The following is a 22,106-nucleotide window of genomic DNA, read 5'->3' as shown; positions in this document are numbered from 1 at the left end:
CATCCCCAAATAAAACTTTTTTGGGGGTCACACGGGAAGTTTGGCAGAGTCAGGATGGAGACCTGAACCAACTCCCCGTGCTTACCGTGGGGAGTGAGTAACGGGGAAAGCACCGTGTTATGCGGTGATGCGCACGGTGTCGTCAGGGCGCACTCACAGGCCGGTGCGATCTGTGCCCGCGCCCTGCATTAGTCGAGCTAGGTTGAGCATCCAGCCAGAACGGGTTGTGCCAGCTCTACTCTGGAGATCTCCAGTGCACCTACACGGCCCAGTATATCCTGTTCCTGCTCCCCGCACTCGCCCTGAGGTGCGTGTTACTAGTCTGGCGCCTCCTATGCCAGCCCCACCCATCAGGCCTCCAGTGCGCCTCCACGGCCCAGTATATCCTGTTCCTGCTCCCCAAACTCGCCCTAAGGTGCGTGTTACTAGTCTGGCGCCTCCTATGCCAGCCCCACGCATCAGGCCTCCAGTGCGCCTGCCCAGTCCGGGGTATCCTGTTCCTGCTCCCCACACTCGACCTGAGGTGCGAGTTACTAGTCTGGCGCCTCCTATGCCAGCCCTACGCATCAGGCCTCCAGCGACGCTCCCCAGTCCGGAGCCTCCAGCGACGCTCCCCAGTCCGGAGCCTCCAGCGACGCTCCCCAGTCCGGAGCCTCCAGCGACGCTCCCCAGTCCGGAGCCTCCAGCGACGCTCCTCAGTCCGGAGCCTCCAGCGGCGTCCCGCAGCCCGGAGCCTCCAGCGGCGGCCCGCAGCCCGGAGCCTCCAGCGGCGGCCGGAGCCTCTAGCAATGATCTACAGTCCGGTTCTTTCGACGACGATCCACGGTCAGGTGGTAAAGAAGCAGAGGGATCAGTGGGTGGTGTGGGGGTTACGCCCCGAACCTGAGCCGCCTCCATGGGGGGAGGCGCTAGATAAGGTTCTGGGTACTGCATATGAGCCGCCATAGACATTAGTCGCCCACCCTACCCTCCCTTTGTGTTTTGTTGTTGGGGGGGTTTGTTGTGTGGGGAGGTTTGTTGTTGTTTTTTGTTGTTGTTGTTTTTTAGGTGCGGTCGGAGTCCGCACCTTTGGGGGGGGGGTACTGTCACATCCTGACCATAGTAAGTTGTTATTTTCTATGGTAGAGTAGGTCAGGGCGTGAAAGGGGGTGTTTGTCTATTTTTGTATTTCTATGTTCAGTTTCTAGTTTTGTATTTCTATGTTGGTGTTTGGGTTGATCTCCAATTGGAGGCAGCTGATCCTCATTATCTCTAATTGGAGGTCATATTTAAGTTGATGTTTGTCCCTCCTGTTTTTGTGTGTGATTATATTTTGAGTAGTGTGTTTTCTCTCTGCGTCACGGTTTGTTGTTTTTGTCAGTGCAAGTATTTAGTGTATTGCATTACGTTTCACGAATAAATAAAGATGTGGAACTACAAACACGCTGCATTTTGGTCTGATCCTTCAGACAGCCGTGACAAATACCTTATTTACATATGTTTTCAAACCATTTGCTATGAGACTCGAAATTGAGCTCAGGTGCATCCTGTTTCCATTGATCATCCTTAAGATGTTTCTACAACTTGATTGGAGTCCACCTGTGGTAACTTCAATTGACTGGACATGATTTGGAAAGGCACACACCTGTCTATATTAGGTCACACAGTTGACAGTGCATGTCAGAGCAAGAGCCAAGCCATAAGGTCGAAGGAATTGTCTCTAGGGCTCCAAGACAGGATTGTGTCGAGGCACAGATCTGGGGAAGGGTAACAAAACATTTCTGCAGCATTGAAGGTCCCCAAGAACACAGTGGCCTCTATCACTCTAAATGGAAGAAGTTTGGAACCAGCAAGACTCTTCCTAAAGCTGGACACCTGGCCAAACTGAGCAATCCGGGGAGAAGGGCCTTGGTCAGGGAGTTGACAAAGAACTCGATGGTCACTCTGACATGAGCTCTAGAGTTTCTCTGTGGAGATGAGAGAACCTTCCAGAAGGACAACCATCTCTGCAGCACTCCACCAATCAGGCCATACGGGAGCCACTCCTCAGTAAAAGGCACATGACAGCCTGCTTGGATTTGGCCAATAGGCACCTAAAGACTCTCAGACCATGAGAAACAAGATTCTCTGGTCTGACGAAACCAATATTCAACTATAGGCAATAGGCTATGAAGTGCATGCTTGGAGAAGCACAGAGCAAAGTTATATTTCTAAGATAGCTGCTGGGATGTTGTAAATAAAACTAGGCTGCATTACACACTACAATGGATATTCCAACCCCGGCCTGCTCTGCTCTTGCAAATCCCAAACTTTTTTGTGTGCTGCCTAACCAATGTCTGTGCTGTGTTGGCCTATGGTGGCCGTTTCAAGAGGAGAGTCAAGGGCTTCTTCTGAAAATAATTTTAGATTACTTGCTACTTGCTTGCTACTACCATTAAAAAAAAAAAAATCTTGCCCATTATGTATTTATCAGAGTTATTGACAATAAGACAGATTTGAGTAATTTACACTGTGGTGCTGAAAAGCAGAAGCCTCAGCACAATCAATCAGAAATGGACAGCTCATGGTGCTGAAAGTAAGCAAATTAGAGTAGGATTAATTTTAATTTCTTCATTTTAATTAGACTTTACTAACAATAAGATGGCTTTGTTTTGGAGCCTATTACTTCCTATTTAAGAAATAAGAGGTAGGCCTACATGTTTGACAGATGAAATTAGGCTATAGGTTGCTACTGTATATCTATAGATTTGTCTGTCAATTCCTCCACACACTATGCACTCTTCAGAGGCTACCTCCGTGTCAGTGAAACGCTCTTAAGTTAAAACCAAAACTCTAATTGAGGGTGTATGAGAGGGTATGCCTAAGGCCTAACTTTTATTAAATCAAATGGCAAAAAGAACAGGCCTTAGCTTAAGATGTTGAAGAAAATAAAACTGATCCGATTATATAAAGTGGTTTATAATAGTGTTTTTGGTCCCCCCCCCTCAATGCTAGAAACAATTTGTAAAATACCATAGAATGATGTGACTCTGATGCATATGGGGATATCGTTGTGTCATTTCTTTGACATTCAGAGGCTGAGCTACAACCTTCTATAGCCAAAGAGAAGAAAAATAACTTTGCTTGGGAAGTAATCTAATTCTGTCAGTATCAATTGATTAAGCTATTCACTTTCTGTACAATAGATGTTTAAACCCAGACAGCTTTTGGGGAAACACTTGTGACCTTCTCTGATTGTGACCTTCCCTTTCCTGCAGTCAAATTACCTAGTGGCTTCTTGGGTGGAATGTTATTCATATTTTTCATAATTTCATAATTAATAAACATAATACAAAAATGAACACTGAAAATCCTGTGTTTCTATGTCAAACGGTTTTGTTATATTTCAGTGTAATATTGGGATGGAAATTCTAAACTGAATATATTTCAACTCTATATCTGACATGGTACAGGTGTCTTGTTTTTTTTAAGCCCATAAACATGTGTGTGAGCTATATACTTTTGTTTCAAAGTAGATTTGTTTAAGTCTACCAATAAAAACACACTGTGTGACCCTGATTTAGCCCACTGTTGTCACGTCCTGACCAGTAAAGGGCCTATTTGTTATTGTAGTTTGGTCAGGACGTGGCAGAGGGTATTTGTTGTACATGTTTTTGGTTATGTGTTTATATAGAGGGTTATTTTGTGTAGAGTGTTTCTGGGTTTAGTGGTGTATCTATGTAGAAAGGGTATTTGATTTAAGTGGTTCGGGGTTTATTAGATATGTATTTATGTAAGATGGGGTGTTTGATTTAGGTGTTCCGGGTTGTTGGGTATGTTCTTGTATTGTATTTCTAGGGGGCTGGTCTAGTGTTGTATTTCTGTGTTGGCCTGGTGTGGCTCTCAATCAGGAACAGCTGTACATCGTTGTTGCTGATTGAGAGTCAAACTTTGGTCGCCTGTTTTCACCTGTTAGTTTGTGGGAGATTGTGCTTGTTTAGCTGTGTGCCTGACAAGACTGTCCAGTTCGTTTGTGTTTTGTATATGTTTATTGTGTTTCCCTTCTTCACCAAATAAAAAGAAGATGAGTATATATTTTCCTGCTGCGTCTTGGTCTTTACCCTACAACAACTGTGACAACTGTAGTAAAAGGTTAGCAATGGAAGAAGATTAGCCAGCAGTTAAAGCTTACATTTTTCTGCTTCAGGTGGCCTACCCTGTCTGGGGTGGAAAGATAGGCTTACCCTTTCTGGGGTGGAAAGATAGGTCTAACTTTTGAAAGTACCATCCACAGATTCCTAATGACATCTCAGATTTAACTATTTGCAAACAGGGACAGTTTTGTTGCAAACAAGGCATTAGAGAAATATGATAAGATGAACACATAGGCCTATATCTCTGTCCATTCTTAGCCTGTAACTTCAGTAATTTGTGTGGTATTAAAAAAGATTATGCTAAAATGATGTAGAATTGCATGAAATGTTTATAAAAGTTTTGTCAGACATGTGAACACGATGATACGCTATATATACAAAAGTATGTGGATACCACTTAAAATGAGTGGATTTGGCTATTTCATTGCTGACAGGTGTATAAAATTTTGCACACAGCCATGCAATCTCCATAGACAAACATTGGCAGTAGGATGGCCTTACTGAAAGAGGTCAGTGAAAGGAGGTCAGTGGGATGGCATAGGAGGCGCCAGAGGTCAGTGACTTTCAACGTGGCACTGTCATAGGATACCACCTTTCCAACATGTCAGTTTGTCATATTTCTGCCCTGCTACAGCTGCCCTGGTCAACTGTAAGTGCTGTTATTGTGAAGTGGAAACGTCTAGGAGCAACAACGGCTCAGCCAGGAAGTGGTAGGCCACACAAGCTCACAGAACGGGACAGTCCAGTGCTGAAGCGAGTAGTGCGTAAAAATCGTCTGTCCTAAGGTTGCAACACTCATTACTGAGTTCCAAACTGCCTCTGGAAGCAACGTCAGCACAAGAACTGTTCGGCTGCAGCTTCATGAAATGGGTTTTCATGGACGAGCAGCCACACACAAGCCTAAGATCATCATGCGCAATGCCAAGTGTCAGCTGGAGTAGTGTAAAGCTCACCGCCATTGGACTCTGGAGCAGTGGAAACGCATTCTCTGGGGTGATGAATCACACTTCACCATCTGGCAGTCCGACGGACGAATCTGGGTTTGGCAGATGCCAGGAGAACACTACCTGCCCCAATGCATAGTGCCAACTGTAAAGTTTAGTAGAGGAGGACTAATGGTCTTGGGCTGTTTTTTATGGTTTGGTCTCGGCCCCTTAGTTCCAGTGAAGGGAAATCTTAACGCTATAGCATACAATGAAATTCTAGACGATTCTGTGCTTCCAACTTTGTGGCAACAGTTTGGGGAAGGCCCAAATATATTTTGCTTAAGGGCGGGCCATCCACATGTTCACTCCCTTATGCCAGAATTTGTTAAACAAATTATTATTATAATTGACAAGATTAGATTTCATAGGGGGAAACGCCACCATTTAGATTTTAAAACATGATCACAGAATCATATTTTCTTTTGCATTGAAAATTCAAGTGTCAGTCTTCGCATTTTTTGCTTTTTATTTCTTCAGAAACCATACACATCTCATGGATTTCTTCGAAGGTCATGTAGCCTTATCTGTGTGGAATTTCCTCTTTGTGTTCTTCTCAGGCAAGATGAACCATAGGCCTATCCTTACTGCAGATATGAACAGCAATATATGATTTTAACAGCAACAATGTGTTAAACGAAATAAAATACAGCACGCTGTATTATAGCACAAAGTATGAGAAAACATGGTCCTAGTGTTTTGTTCTACCTCTTATTCATTCTTGTTATATGAGGAGACAATTGTGCTGGATGTCTCAGTTCTCTGGAGCAAGATTCTCTCACTAATGAAGGTGGGGTCTGGCTACAATCGACTGGCTGTGTCGATGCTGAAGATCACTCCAGGGACCAGGAATGCACAACACCATCCCAGACACAGCCAGAATGCATTCTTCATGCAGAGAGAGACAAAAACCTAGAGATTAAGACAAGTACAGACAGAGAGAGAGAGTGAGAGAGAGGTGAGTTACATGCTCAGATTGATTAGACCAGCGAGAGAAAGAGGGACAGGGAGAGAGAGGGAGATCAGATGACATGTGGTATGTTTGGGATAAAGTAATAGGGAAATCTCTCACCCATGGATCAATCACATTGAGATAGACTGCTGTATACACATTGTCCAGAGACACAGCAAGTCAATGGCAATCCAGGACCTCATATAAGATCTATAAATCTTATAAGTACAGTCAGCATCAAATATCAAGTTGGCCTAGTTTAATTATATTGTTCTCCATGGAAAGTACTGTGCATAGAAAAAATATTTAATATAGGCTGATGTTTTGTGTCCTGTATGTAAGCTACTGAACATACAGTGAGGGAAAAAAGTGTTTGATCCCCTGCTGATTTTGTACGTTTGCCCACTGACAAAGAAATTATCAGTCTAGAATTTTAATGTTAGGTTTATTTGAACAGTGAGAGACAGAATAACAATAAAAAAATCCAGAAAAACCCATGTCAAAAATGTTATAAAATTATTTGCATTTTAATGAGGGAAATAAGTATTTGACGCCTCGGCAAAACATGACTTAGTACTTGGTGGCAAAACCCTTGTTGGCAATCACAGAGGTCAGACGCTTCTTGTAGTTGGCCACCAGGTTTGCACACATCTCAGGAGGGATTTTGTCCCACTCCTCTTTGCAGATCTTCTCCAAGTCATTAAGGTTTCGAGGCTGACGTTTGGCAACTCGAACCTTCAGCTCCCTCCACAGATTTTCTTTGGGATTAAGGTTTGGAGACTGGCTAGGACCTTAATGTGCTTCTTCTTGAGCCACTCCTTTGTTGCCTTGGCCGTGTGTTTTGGGTCATTGTGATGCTGGAATACCCATCCACGACCCATTTTCAATGCCCTGGCTGAGGGAAGGAGGTTCTCACCCAAGATTTTACGGTACATGGCCCCGTCCATCGTCCCTTTGATGCGGTGAAGTTGTCCTGTCCCCTTAGCAGAAAAACACCCCCAAAGCATAATGTTTCCACCTCCATGTTTGATGGTGGGGATGGTGTTCTTGGGGTCATAGGCAGCATTCCTCCTCCTCCAAACACGGCGAGTTGAGTTGATGCCAAAGAGCTCCATTTTGGTCTCATCTGACCACAACACTTTCACCCAGTTGTCCTCTGAATCATTCAGATTTTCATTGGCAAACTTCAGACGGGCATGTATATGTGCTTTCTTGAGCAGGGGGACCTTGCGGGCGCTGCAGGATTTCAGTCCTTCACGGCGTAGTGTGTTACCAATTGTTTTCTTGGTGACTATGGTCCCAGCTGCCTTGAGATCATTGACAAGATCCTCCCGTGTAGTTCTGGGCTAATTCCTCACCATTCTCATGATCATTGCAACTCCACGAGGTGAGATCTTGCATGGAGCCCCAGGCCGAGGGAGATTGACAGTTCTTTTGTGTTTCTTCCATTTGCGAATAATCGCACCAACTGTTGTCACCTTCTCACCAAGCTGCTTGGCGATGGTCTTGTAGCCCATTCCAGCCTTGTGTAGGTCTACAATCTTGTCCCTGACATCCTTGGAGAGTTCTTTGGTCTTGGCCATGGTGGAGAGTTTGGAATCTGATTGATTGATTGCTTCTGTGGACAGGTGTCTTTTATACAGGTAACAAACTGAGATTAGGAGCACTCCCTTTAAGAGTGTGCTCCTAATCTCAGCTTGTTACCTGTATAAAAGACACCTGGGAGACAGAAATCTTTCTGATTGAGAGGGGGTCAAATATTTATTTCCCTCATTGAAATGCAAATCAATTTCTAACATTTTTGACATGTGTTTTTCTGGATTTTTTTGTTGTTATTCTGTCTCTCACTGTTCAAATAAACCTACCATTAAAATTCTAGACCGATCATTTCTTTGTCAGTGGGCAAACGTACAAAATCAGCAGGGGATCAAATACTTTTTTCCTTCACCGTATGTACATTGACAGCTATTGTATGGAGATGATAATTAACCAATCCATCAGAGCAGTATGTTACTTGTCATGTCACTTGGTCAATGTACCCTCTTTAAAACCAAACAAATGGGATATCCTCACATCTATTGACACCATACCAGCATGACATTATGGAGAACATTCCTCTGTCTTAAGAATCATGGCCTAGGAACAACTGTCCATTACACTTTACTATTGCACAAGCTTTGGGGGGGTTATCTTTAGAGAAAAGTTGTCTCTTATGACTGCCTTAAGTGATTTGGTTCTAGGTGCTGAAATTAGAGAGAAGGGAAGAGCATACAGAAGCAATTAACCAATATTTGTATTGTACTGTATATGGTGTCAGAATGTAATACTCAAAGGCAGCAACATGGTGTCTGAAATCCTTCCTGTGTATGACTTTTGTTGTGTTTATAATAATATTGAGGCCCTGTATGTTAACACCATCACAAGTTCGTAAAGTTTGTGTGGAAGAGGAGGAAAAATGGTTGTTATCCATCCATAATGATAAGCCACCAAGTATAGATAACCTAGATGGGAAACTATTGAGAATAGTAGCAGATTGTATTGCCACCCCTATTTGCCATGTCTTTAACCAAAGCCTAAAGGACTGTGTGTGTTCCCAGGCGTAGAAGGAAGCTAAAGTAATTCCACTGCCTAAAAATTGTAAAGCATTCTTTGCTGGCTCTTACAGCCGCCAAATCAGTTTGCTGCCTGTTCTTAGTAAACTGATGGAGTGGATTATGTTTGAACAAATGCAATGCTATTTTTTAAAGAACAAGTTAACTACTGACTTTCAGCATGCATATAGGGAAGGGCACTCAACTTGTACTGCACTGACTCAGATTACTAATGATTGGCTAAAATAAATGGATAATAAGATGATAGCTGGAGCTGTACTGTTTCAGTGTAGCCTTGCTGTTATTGATCATCATTTGTTATTGAAAACACTCACTTGTTATGGCTTTACATCACCTGCCATCACATGGTTGGAGAGTTACTTATCCAATAGAACTCAGAGAGTATTCTTCAATGGAAGCTTTTCTAACATCAGATATGTACAGTGCGATATTCCTCAGGGCAGTTTCCTTGGGCTGTTACTCTTCTCTATTTTTACAAATGATGTGCCACCAGAAATTAAAATGACTATGTATGCTGGGTATTGTGTGTAGATCAGTGACACAAAATCAAAATGTAGTCGATTTTAAATTCAGGCTGTAACACAACAAAATTTGGAAAAAGTTAAGAGGTGTGAATACTTTCTGAAGGCACTGTTCCTGACCAATATTGAAAACTTAATGCCCCTTTTGCAGAAAATATTTGCTGAATACTCAAAAATGTCAGGAAGTAAAATTATCGTGAATAATAATAATAGGAAAAATACAAAAATAACTTACGGATCTACAGCAATCCTTTAATAAGTGAACCAATAAAAATATTTAAAACTTAGGATGCTTAATAAGTGACAACAAAACAACAAATAGATAAATAACTTCATGCATTGCAACTTATGGCTCCCTGATAAAATAAAGGTTAAATAAAATAATAGAAAAGTACAGAATATTGTTCATTGTCCTACGGTTCTTCAATAAAAAACGTACAGTATATTTATTGTTCATTGTGCTATGGGTCTTCAATAGAGACTTACTGTATATTGTTCATTGTGCTATAGTTCTTCAATAAAAACACAGTATATTGTTCATTGTGCTATGGTTCATCAATAAAAAAACATACAGTATATTGTTCATTGTGTTATGGTTCTTCAATAGACACTTACTGTATATTGTTCATTGTGCTATGGTTCTTCAATGGAGACTTACTGTATATTGTTTATTGTGATATGGTTCTTCAATATAAACACTTACTGTATATTGTCCGTTGTGCTATGGTTCTTCAATAGAGACTCACAGTATATTGTTCATTGTGCTTTGGTTCCAAGCTGTTTAAAGGCACAATCAACTTAGTGTATGTAAACTCCTGACCCACTGGAATTGTGAGACAGTGAATTATAAGTGAAATAATCTGTTAACAATTGTTGGAAAAACTATTTGTGTCATGCACAAAGTAGATGTCCTAACCGACTTGCCAAAACTATAGTTTGTTAACAAGAAATTTGTGGAGTGGTTGAAAAACAAGTTTTAATGACTCCAACCTAAGTGTATGTAAACTTCCGACTTCAACTGTATAGTCACCCTTTCAAGCTGCTACAAGCTTTCACGGTTCCTAAGGCCAGAACTGAAATAGGATAAATATAATTTTCCTATAACGCTCCTTGGTCTGGGAACGAGCTGCAAAAGACTTTAAAACTGGAGGAGAGGGTATCAATTGTTGAGTTTAAAGCTCTGATAGAGAAATGTTTTTGACCACTGTGATTGTTTTTGTATTGTATTTTGCTCTTTGTATATACTGTACACGCTGACTACTTCCTGCAGACCTCTTGGCCAGCTCCCTCTCGCAAAAGAGGTTTCTAACCACAAACGGTATTTTCCTGGTTAAATTAAGGTAAACAAATACAAAATAACACACACACAGATTTGCTGCTCCTATACATTATATACCAGCAGTAATTGCCCATCGTAGTTGAAGTTCAGCGGGCCCCGTCTGCCATTGTCAGGTATTATTTCAAGTAATTTAGGTTAACTGACCAATTCTGAGCACTCTGATTGAATCCATCCAAGAACTACAATAAATGAGAGAAGCAGACAGGCACATAAATAACGGTCACAGGCAGTATAGTTCCTTCAGTGCCAATATACTGTAATCAAAAGGTAGGCTACAATAGTAACAGTGCCTTAGATACACTGGGTGATTTTTTTTTTTTAACAGAAAACAAAATGAAATATGACACAATGTCAAATTGAGCAACACTTTGCTAGCATTGAGGAAGTCGTCCAGATCAAATTGCTGCTCCATGGCGCATGCTAGGGAACAATGACTGTCATCTCGTACAGCCACTGAAACAAAGAGCACAGACAGGGAGGTATGCATGAGTAAACCCAGAAACAGAGTGTACAAAACCTGTAATCCAGTTTAAAGGGCTGAGACACCTTGTGATTGTGACTGAGCATCATTGTGGAATGTTGGGGCAGTAACACAGAAAAGTACAGATGCTGAGGTGCTGGGCTGAATTTAGTGGGTATTAAAGCTGGTCTCTTCAACTGCTGTTGAAGTTTTGAATGATGTTGTTGAGGCTGCTGAAAATATCCTTCTGCTGGTCTAAGAACTGTGATAGAAACAACAGCAGGGGACAGAATCATTTGAATCAGTTGGGATGTGTATTTATTGATTTACCTATGGGTAAAAAGGTTTTTACAATAGCCAAGTACCTAAAGATTCCCTATGCACAGATATTTCCCATTCGCCATCACTCACCTCAAAGATCTGTCCATGGGTCCAGCTCTGCCAGCCCAGGGTGAGGGCCTTCCCCCCATAAAACAACCAGGGTGATGAAGGGCCAGCAGAACATGAAGCTCACCACCACAGCACTGTGGAATGATGTTAGAAAACAGCATCAGTCAATACCGTCAGGAGATGTAATGAAATACAGGGCAATGTCAGAAGAGGACAGGATATGTAATCTGTGGGAAGATGCAGAACAGGGCCCGTATTCCTAAAGCATATCATATTAGGAATGCTGACCTAGGATCAGTTTTTCATTTTGCATCACAATGAATATGATTACATGGACGGGGGACTTGATCCAAGATCAGCACTCTTGCTTTTTGCCGCTTTCTGAATACGCGCCCTGATTTTCTAAATCAGTTATACTTCACTTATGCTTTGAACAGGCCAATTGCTGTGTGTTCCAGTTGAGCATCTGGGTATGTGAAGTAAATGGTAGGGTAGAAGATCACATTCCCAGAGAGTGAGCAGCCACCATCAGTAGCACCATGACCAGCATCATCACCATGCTGTGTCACCACCACTGCCCACCTGCAGAGCACGCCCAGAGAGCACACAGACGTCAATCCACATCGTTGATATGTAGCAAAAAGTATGTCAACGTCATTATTTTATTCGTGATGGAAAAATGTGTGTGCCACTATAGGGAAAGACAAGGGAGACAGATGTATACAGAAGTCTGTGGGTAAACACTATCATAATTGTTTTTGTTTGTTTAAGTGACACTCATGAAAAAGTGCTACTGAATTACTAGGCAACTCATCACTACAACACAAAACATGTTGGTTTTACTACTTGATTGCTATTGAACGAGTAGTGATTTATGTAGTAATTTAAGTAGTAATAAGTGATAAATTGGGACGTTTCACTACTGGTGAACACTACATATGAACACTCATATTCAAATCACTACATAATTCTCCCTTAAATGATTACTGTGTAACTACTGAGCTTTTGGGTATATACACACCACATAAAACCTACATACTTACACAATTCCTACATGTTCACTATTGAATTACTACACAATGCTTACACATTACTGCTGTATGGCTACTCAATCCCTATTGAATTGCTACTGTAGTGTTCTGTCACTACTGAATTGCTCCTGATCCTTTTTCATTTCATACATAAACCTCTTTGAATTACTATTGGAAACTGACACATTTACAACTGTTTGCCTATTCAAAAATCACTATTGACATCTATCTTCTTGTTTCAATACTGCGTCACTACTAGACAAGTGCACCTGTAATTTCCTCATGTTTTCTAACTGTAGTTATATCAACAAACAATAAGCTTGTACAAACTTATTTGGAATTTTTGTATTTATAAAATGTACATATTAAATTACCTATTTACACATTTTTGTTAATCCCACTGAGGTCTTCATTCAGCTTTGACTTAACTATCTTCAGAATCTATTTTTTGTTGCAGCCACATTTCTCCACCACATAACCTTTTAGAAAATAAAGACAAACACAAGAGACAACCAGTTATAAGCCATTATCATGCATCTGCTAACAGAGGTCACATAAGACAAGACAGATAAGATTAACGTTGTTTAACAGCAATGGCCTCCAGTTTTCTTAATTGGTGGGCCTCCTTGGTAACAGGTAGGTAAGTATACCAATATGAACATACTGTACATTAGCATACAAACACACATTAGCTAGCATGACGAAAACAGAGGCTACATAGCTATACTGAACAAAAATATAAAACACAACATGTAAAGTGTTGGTCCCATGTTTCATGAGCAGAAATAAAAGATCCCAGAAATGTTCCATATGCACAAAAAGCTTATTTCTCTCAAAATGTTGTGCACAAATTTGTGTACATCCCTGTTAGTGAGCATTTCTCCTTTGCCAAGATGATCCATCCACCTGACAAGTGTGGCATATCAAGAAAGTGATTAAACAGCATGATCATTACACAGGTGCACCTTGTGCTGGGGACAATAAAAGGCCACACTAAAATGTGCTGCTTGGTCAAATTTTATCAATGGCAATTTGAATTCAGAGCGACCATGATAAGATCCTGAGGCCCATTGTCGTGCCATTCATCCACCGGCGTTCACCTTATGTTTCAGTATGATAATGCATGGCCCCATGTCGCAAGGGTCTGTACACAATTCCTGGAAGCTGAAAATGTCCCAGTTCTTCCATGGCTGCATACTCAGACATGTTACCCATTGAGCATGTTTGGGATGCTCTGGATTGATGTGCACGACAGCGTGTTCCAGTACCGCCAATATCCAGAAACTTCACACAGCCATTGAAGAGGAATGGGACAGCATTTCACAGGCCACAAACAACAGCCTGATCAACTCTATGCGAAGGAGATGAGACCACCATTTGCCTCATTCAGCGTGACACACCAGATACTGACTGGTTTTCTGATCAACACCCCTACCTTTTTTTTTTTTTTTAAAGGTATCTTTGACTAACAGATGCATATGTGTATTCCCAGTCAGGTGAAATCCATAGATTAGGTCCTAAGGAATTTATTTACATTGACAGATTTCCTTTTATGAATTGTAAAGCTGTCAAATCTTTGAAATTATTACATGTTGTGTTTAATTTTGTTCACTATACATTTCAATGGGACTAGCAAACAGCTAGGTTTAACACAAAACATCTGACAATGGCTAACGGCTATGTCACGGTTGTCGTCTGGAATGGAGGACCAAGACGCAGCAGGAATGTGGATGCTCATCTTGTATTTATTTTAAACCAAGAAAACACCAAAATAACAAAAGAAGAACTTACGAACAACAAAACAGTCTTGTCATGCTCACACACGCAAAACAAGAGACAATCTCCCACAAACACTAAACCAAACAATTACCCATATATAGGACTCTCAATCAGAGGCAAAGAGAAAGCACCTGTCTCCAATTGAGAGTCCAAACCCCCATTAACCTAAACATAAAAATACAACTAACTAGACTAAACACAGAAATACATTAACATAGAACAGTGCCCAAAAACCCCGGAATACATAAATCAAATACCCTTCTACAAAACCACCACCCCGAACCACATAAAACAAATAGCCTCTGCCACGTCCTGACCAAACTACAATAACAAATAACCCTTATACTGGTCAGGACGTGACAGGCCAAGACCATTTTGGATAGCAATCTTTTTGATGTGGTAAAAGGTTATATAAAACGGCTATACAATGACATGGGAATATTCATAAAACAAAGGAAAGTTAAACTTACAGATGGGCTATGAAAGACAAGATGATGAAGAATGAAAGATGATTACATTCGGGAATGTCAAAAACATTAGCTAGCTAACAACAACCAACTACTTCCGATTTTGTCTTCTTCTGCCTTTGTGTAAAGCCAATTTAGTTTGGCTGTAGTGTTGTGACTACTTATTTACTACCAACATCAAGTAGTAAAATCTACCTGATAACTATTGAAAAGCCTGGGTAGTAAAAGAGTAGTGTTGTGACTACTTATATACTACCAACATCAAGTAGTAAATACAGTTGAAGTCGAAGTTTACATACACTTAGGTTGGAGTCATTAAAACTCGTTTTTCAACCACTCGACAAATTTCTTGTTAATTAACACACTATAGTTTTGGCAAGTCGGTTAGGACATCTACTTTGTGCATGACACAAGTCATTTTTCCAACAATTGTTTACAGAGATTATTTCAATTATAATTCATTGTATCACAATTCCAGTGGGTCAGAAGTTTACATACACTAAGTTGACTGTGCCTTTAAACAGCTTGGAAAATTACAGAAAATTATGTCATAGCTTTAGAAGCTTCTGATAGGCTAATTGACATCATTTGAGTCAATTGGAGGTGTACCTGTGGATGTATTTCAAGGCCTACCTTCAAACTCAGTGGCTCTTTGCTTGACATCATTGGAAAATCAAAAGAAATCAGCCAAGACCTCAGAAAAAAAATTGTAGACCTCCACAAGTCTGGTTCATCCTTGGGAGCAATTTCCAAACGCCTGAAGGTACCATGTTCATCTGTACAAACAATAGTATGCAAACATAAACACCATGGGACCACGCACCCATCATACCGTTCAGGAAGGAGACGCGTTCCGTCTCCTAGAGATGAACGTACTTTGGTGCGAAAAGTGCAAATCAATCGCAGAACAACAGCAAAGGACCTTGTGAAGATGCTGGAGGAAACAGGTACAAAAGTATCTATATCCACAGTAAAACGAGTCCTATATCAACATAACCTGAAAGACCGCTCAGCAAAGAAGAAGCCACTGCCATAAAAAAGACAGACTACGGTTTGCAACTGCACATGGGGACAAAGATCATACTTTTTGGAAAAATGTCCTCTGGTATGATGAAACAAAAATAGAACTGTTTGGCCATAATGACCATCGTTATGTTTGGAAGAAAAAGGGGGAGGCTTGCAAGCTGAAGAACACCATGCCAACCGTGAAGCACAGGGGTGGCAGCATCATGTGGTGGGGGTGCTTTGCTGCAGGAGGGTCTGGTGCACAAAAGATGGCATCATGAGGAAGGAAGATGATGTTGATATATTGAAGCAACATCAAGACATCAGTCAGGAAGTTAAAGCTTGGTCACAAATGGGTCTTCCAAATGGACAATGGCCCCAAGCATACTCCCAAAGTTGTGGCAAAATGGCTTAAGGACAACAAAGTCAAGGTATTGGAGGGGCCATCACAAAGCCCTGACCTCAATCCTATAGAAAATTTGTGGGCATAACTGGAAAAATGTGTGCGAGCAAGGAGGCCTACAAACCTGACTCAGTTACACCAGCTCTGTCAGGAGGAATGGGCCAAAATTCACCCAACTTATTGTGGGAAGCTGAGGAAAGCTACCTAAAACGTTTCACCTAAGTTAAACAATTTAAAGGTAATGCTACCAAATACTAATTGAGTGTATGTAAACTTCTGACCCACTGGGAATGTGATGAAAGAAATAAAAGCTGAAAAATCACTATCATTCTGACATTTCACATTCTTAAAATAAAATGATCCTAACTGACCTAAGACAGGGATTTTGTACTAGGATTAAATGTCAGGAATTGTGAAAAACTGGGTTTAAATGTACTTGGCTAAGGTGTATGTAAACTTCTGACTTCAACTGTATACCAAATAATGATGAAGAGGAAGGCAGTCTTTAAATTCCTTTAAGGTCACTCTCACCTGCTATTGTGGGCGGAAGGTTAGGTTCCCCTAGATTAGAAGACACCCACTGGGCAAAGACGTCAATTCCATATCTATTCCAAGTTGGTTCAATGTAATTTAATTTAAATAACGTTGATTCAACCAGTGTGTGCCCAGTGGGCAGCCGATAAACATGATTTCAGTTTGATTTCATCCATTCCAATGCAACAACATATCAAGAAGAGTTTCGCAAACAATTCCATTCTGGTATGGTTAAAACTAATTCTGTTTGTGTGCTCACCTGTCCAACAAGGCCTGCAAGGCTGGATACAGGTGGTGACAGGTGTGCGGGATAATCAGCAGCCTGATGACCTAGAGGCCGGCGAGAGAGTGTACGTGACAAACAGACACATGATACAAAAAACAAAGGGAAAATGTCCTTTTCCTTGATCAGTCTTCATCATATCCTTGGTTTTCGACAGACAAGAAGACTAGATTAGAGAAAGAAAGACCTGGCCTGTCCCCCAATGGCACCCTATCCCCTAAAAGGGTTATTCGGCTGTCCCCATAGGAGGACCCTTTGAAGAACCATTTTAGGTTCCAGGTAGAACTGTTTTGGGTTCCATGTAGAACCTTTTCCACAGAGGGCTCTACATGGAACGCAAAAGGGTTCTACCTGGAACCAAAAAAAGGTTATACTTGGAACCAAAAATGGTTCTCATATGGGGACAGCCTAAGAACCCATAGGAGAACCCTTTTGGAACCCTTTTTTCTATGAATGTAGGGTCAGGGACTTCCCAGGTGTGGCACTTTCCCAGAATCTCCAATCAGCTTTGTAGCTCCTGGAGGCTTTTCTGCATCATTGTGTGATAGGCCTACAAGTCTGTCTTGTCGCCTGATACATCTGCAAGTTCTCAATGGTTCTAATAGCATCTGTGGCCATACCGAGAGACACACGGGCCCATGTGGAAGAAAATAGAAGTCAACGAGATTCATCCACACTTGAATAAAACATTGTAAACAACTGAAAGGCTGTGTATGTGTAATCCTATATATACACACTACTGGTCAAAGGTTTGGGGTCACTTAGAAATGTCCTTGTTACTGAAAGAAAAGCACATTTCTGTCCATTAAAATAACATCAAATTGATCAGAAATACAGTGTAGACATTGTTAATGTTGAAAAATGACTATTGTAGGTGGAAACGGCAGATTATTTATGGAATATTTACATAGGCGTACAGAGAGCCATTCTCAGCAACCATCACTCCTGTGTTCCAATGGCACGTTGTGTTAGCTAATCCAAGTTTATCATTTTAAAAGGCTAATTGATCATTAGAAAACCCTTTTGCAATTATGTTAGCACAGCTGAAAACTATTGTTCTGATTAAAGAAGCAATAAAACTGGCCTTCGTTAGACTAGTTGAGTATCTGGAGCATCAGCATTTGTGGGTTCGATGACAGGCTCAAAATGGGCCAGAAACAAAGACTTTATTCTGAAACTCGTCAATCTATTCTTGTTCTGAGAAATCAAGGTTATTCCATGCGAGAAACTGCGAAGAAACTGAAGATCTTGTACAACGCTGTGTACTACTCCCTTCACAGAACAGCGCAAACCGTCTCTAACCAGAATAGAAAGAGGAGTGGGAGGCCCCGGTGCACAACTGAGCAAGAGGACAAGTACATTAGAGTGTCTAGTTCGAGAAACAGACGCCTCACAAGTCCTCAACTGGCAGCTTCATTAAACAATACCCGCAAAACACCAGTCTCAACGTCAACAGTGAAGAGGCGACTCCAGGATGCTGGCCTTTGCAGAGTTGCAAAGAAAATGCCATATCAGACTGGTAAATAAAAAGAAAAGATTAAGATGGGTATAAGAACACAGACACTGGACAGAGGAACTCTGCCGAGATGGCCAGCATCCCGGATTTGCCTCTTCACTGTTGATGTTGAGACTGATGTTTTGTGGGTACTATTTAATGAAGCTGCCAGTTGAGGACTTGTGAGGCGTCTGTTTCTCAAAGGATAGAAATTTGTTTTCCAGAAGAAAACCGGCAAGATTACATCATAACCAGTGCACATTTCAAATAGCAAATACTTCATAATGGTCAGACTGGTTTTATCAATTGATGAAAATCTGAATGAGGAAAGAATGATCCCTTAGTCAGGGGAGACAGGTTCACCTCTTTGAAAAGCATGCGTTGCATACTGTTACCCCCAATGTTACCAGTGTGGGACAGAGGTTATGAAATTATCTGTTGAGCTGATATGATTGTAAAAGCTGGCCATTTGTCTTCATGTATCCTTGACACTGACTAAACAGTTACCGGTTAAGAATGGTATCTAACTGTCTGCATCCAATGACTGGGGTCCATCAGTCCCTACCAAAGGGATGTCATGCAATTGGACTCAATGGGTATAACAGCAACATATGAATAAATATATCTGAGGGTAAGGGAACATCATGGAGACAGACAATTTTATCTCCATGAGAAACACAAGCACATACTTGTAGAATGTATAATTGTTCAGTCTTTAAAGCTGTACATATGATATCTGAAAATAGAAATCATATCACACTAGTGTCATTGTTTGTCCACTGAATCTGCCACTAAAACATACCTTCTATAGGAGGGGATTGAGAACTAGTTGTACAGGGTTATATATGTTTGTTCCACGCAACATCTGAGTTGATTAATTGGCCCAATATATTCATAGACTTTAAAATAAAGTATTCAGTTTAGAGTGATTAACACAATGCTTAGCATATGTATATATTTTCCCTGACTGTAGCTAGGTTTCGATCCAATTGGCGACAGATTGTCATGATAATATTCTAAAATCCGCATACAAACAATAGGAGCATTTTCCCACCAGCGATGTGTTTCCGTCAAATGGACTTTCGCGGTAAAATTCCCATGTACCGAATAAAAAAAAAAAAAAACACAAATGGGTTTCCATCCCATTTTCAACTCTTCTGATGGTTCTCACAAAACAAAGTGCATTATATAGTGAGTGCCCACTCTCTTATAGGCACGTGCGCTCTAGGCAACAGCTTGCAGATACAGTGCAGATGGACTATGGTGAGATCATTGTGGACAAAAAAGCGAGTTTATTTTTATTTGTCAAACGGCAGCCAAGCATCCATGATCATCTCACCAGAATAAGACCCTCGATATTAATTGGATCAAGCTCATCCCCTTGCACTTTCACCATCCTGTGAAGGTCATCACCATGTATTTAATCTGCAGCCTAATAAAATGCATGCTTTCCCGACGAGTGGTAGTGGGAAGTCAATATGATGGTTAGAGGGCCTACATCAATATTTGCACATAAAAGCGTTTCCACCGACATTTCTCTCATAATTAGTCATTTTACCCACACAAAAAGATCCCACCGTGACTAGTGTATTAGTAATTTTACTGACACAAAAAGATCCTACCTTGTCTAGTGTATTTTGTTTTGTCAACATTTTTACATTTTACCGACAAATGTTCTGTTTCCATCAGGCTTGTCATAAAAAAATTTAACCATCATACTTTACCCGCATAAAAATGTTGGATGGAGACTTGGTTTTTAATACACATCATTTGTGTAATTAGGATAAAATGCCTTCTGACATTTTTCTCTGCTTCCGTTCTGAAGGTGTCTCCCTGTTGCAACTTGTAATTGATATTATCACTGACTGCGCTCCTTTTTGTTCAGCTGGAAATCCCCTTTACAAGTACTGTGGAATGCTTAGATTATAAATGACCACAGGTTCCGATATGGGGTGATGGAGGGGATCTTCCCTCCAATAAACACAAATATGAGAGAGAGAGAGAGAGAGAGAGAGAGAGAGAGAGAGAGAGAGTGTGTCAAGTCAAATCGAAATCAAATGAAAGTTTATTTGTCACATGACAGAATACAACGGGTGTAAACCATACAGTGAATACGTGATATATTTACTTACAAGTTCTTCCTCAACAATGCAGGGTTCAATATCAGAGGAAAGATATTGTGTGTGTGTGTGTGTGTTCCTCAACAATGCAGGGTTCAATATCAGAGGTAAGATATTGTGTGTGTGTGTGTGTGTGTGTGTGTGTGTGTGTGTGTGTTAAAGGTATTACATAGGTATAACATTTCATTTGGGGTATTATCATTTAACTATTTTTCTCTTTTAGTATGTGATGTCTAGGAAAATAAATGTTTAATTGGTCAGGTGTATGCACGGTCGTCCTGGCCAATACAGTGAGTGGCGAGGAGGAGCTCCACAGACCTTAAGTTATTTAGCCATTCATTGTTGCCATTGCGATCTGTAGAGTTGTTATTTTCTAGAGTTATCGTGTCAATTAACTCGTAATATTCATGGATTACTCATTATATTAATAAACTCTGATTTAATCAACAAATACGATAGGCAGTTGAAAATGTTTTAATGGTACAACAGTGTCACAGGAGGTTGGTGGCACCTTAATTGGTGAGAACTGGCTTGTGTTAATCACTGGAGCGGAATTCGTGGAAAGACATCAAATACATCAAAAACATGGTTTGCAGGTGTTTGATGCTATTCCATGTGCTCCATTCCGGCCATTATTATGAGCAGTTCTCCCCTCAGCAGCCTCCTGTGATTACAGTGTACATATCTGCCTGTGTTGGCAAAATCCCTACATATCCTATTGAACCAAGCGTGGAGAAGCTGCCTGTTGTCACAGTTCCAAGACCAGTCAGAAACGTCCAGTAAATGCCGCGTTCACGTGCTAGTCGGTCCTACGAAATTTGCTAATAGCTAACTGGTTTCACGCGGCACGTGTATAACTACAACCAGTTAGCAAGTCTACAATGTCCGAGTTGCTTAGTTCCGACTAGCACGTGAACGTGGCATACCCCTACGCCAATGATGCCGGTGGAGCTGATGCCGCGTTCAAAACAACTGGGAACTCTGAAAAATACGAGGTCAAATCATGACGTCAGTGAAAGAGGCCCGAGTTGAATGGCCGTTCAAATAAATTTTTCCCAGTCGGATCTCGTTTTTTCGAGTTCCCAAATGGATTGAACGCACGGAAGTCGGAGATTTTCAAGTTCCCCGTTGTTTTGAACGCGGCAAATTATATCCTTCGCCACGGTGGTTTTATGGCAGACATGTCGAACCATGAGTATTCAACAAAACAATACATACTTTAAGTTTCTTTCCAGCAAATTTCTTAGTTAAATTATTGTATAACTAGCAAAGGAATTTTGAAGTTGAAGGGTGCAGTATTTATGAAGTTTGGCAATGTGGACTAGCCACTAGCGGTTCTGGGGGGGGGGGGCAGTGCCCCTGTGACAACAATTTTGGACCCCCTGTGGCCCCCCTAAATGTGGAGTATGAAATAAGTTTAACATACATTTTTGCTATCGTTCTTTTTTTACATCTGTTATTAGACAGTGGCAACGCGGAACATGGTCTTTTGCCTGCTAATGCCTGCAATTATATGACAACGATATGACCAATAACGTCTATTGTAACTGGCCCCTCTAACAGTACAACTGGCCCCAGCTTGGCCCCCCCAGTTGAAATGGTCTAGGACCGCCACTGGGC

At 41.1% G+C, this 22,106-nt stretch overlaps 1 long non-coding RNA gene across 1 annotated transcript; it reads right to left on the bottom strand.

The window, feature by feature from the left end:
• Nucleotides 1-9,477: 9,477 nt before the first annotated feature.
• LOC123730411 (uncharacterized) lies at nucleotides 9,478-17,036 on the bottom strand. The gene is made up of 5 exons (XR_006761810.1): nucleotides 16,848-17,036; nucleotides 12,775-12,879; nucleotides 11,792-11,951; nucleotides 11,391-11,503; nucleotides 9,478-11,241 (listed from the first exon to the last, which is right to left on the bottom strand). It is a non-coding gene; the product is annotated as an uncharacterized lncRNA (long non-coding RNA).
• Between the last annotated feature and the right edge of the window lie 5,070 nt (nucleotides 17,037-22,106).

This window comes from Salmo salar, chromosome ssa24 (assembly GCF_905237065.1).
Source record: "Salmo salar chromosome ssa24, Ssal_v3.1, whole genome shotgun sequence".
NCBI lineage: Eukaryota > Metazoa > Chordata > Actinopteri > Salmoniformes > Salmonidae > Salmo > Salmo salar.
The sequence above is the reverse complement of the archived record's forward strand: the minus strand, read 5'-3'. Positions and strand labels throughout refer to the sequence as shown.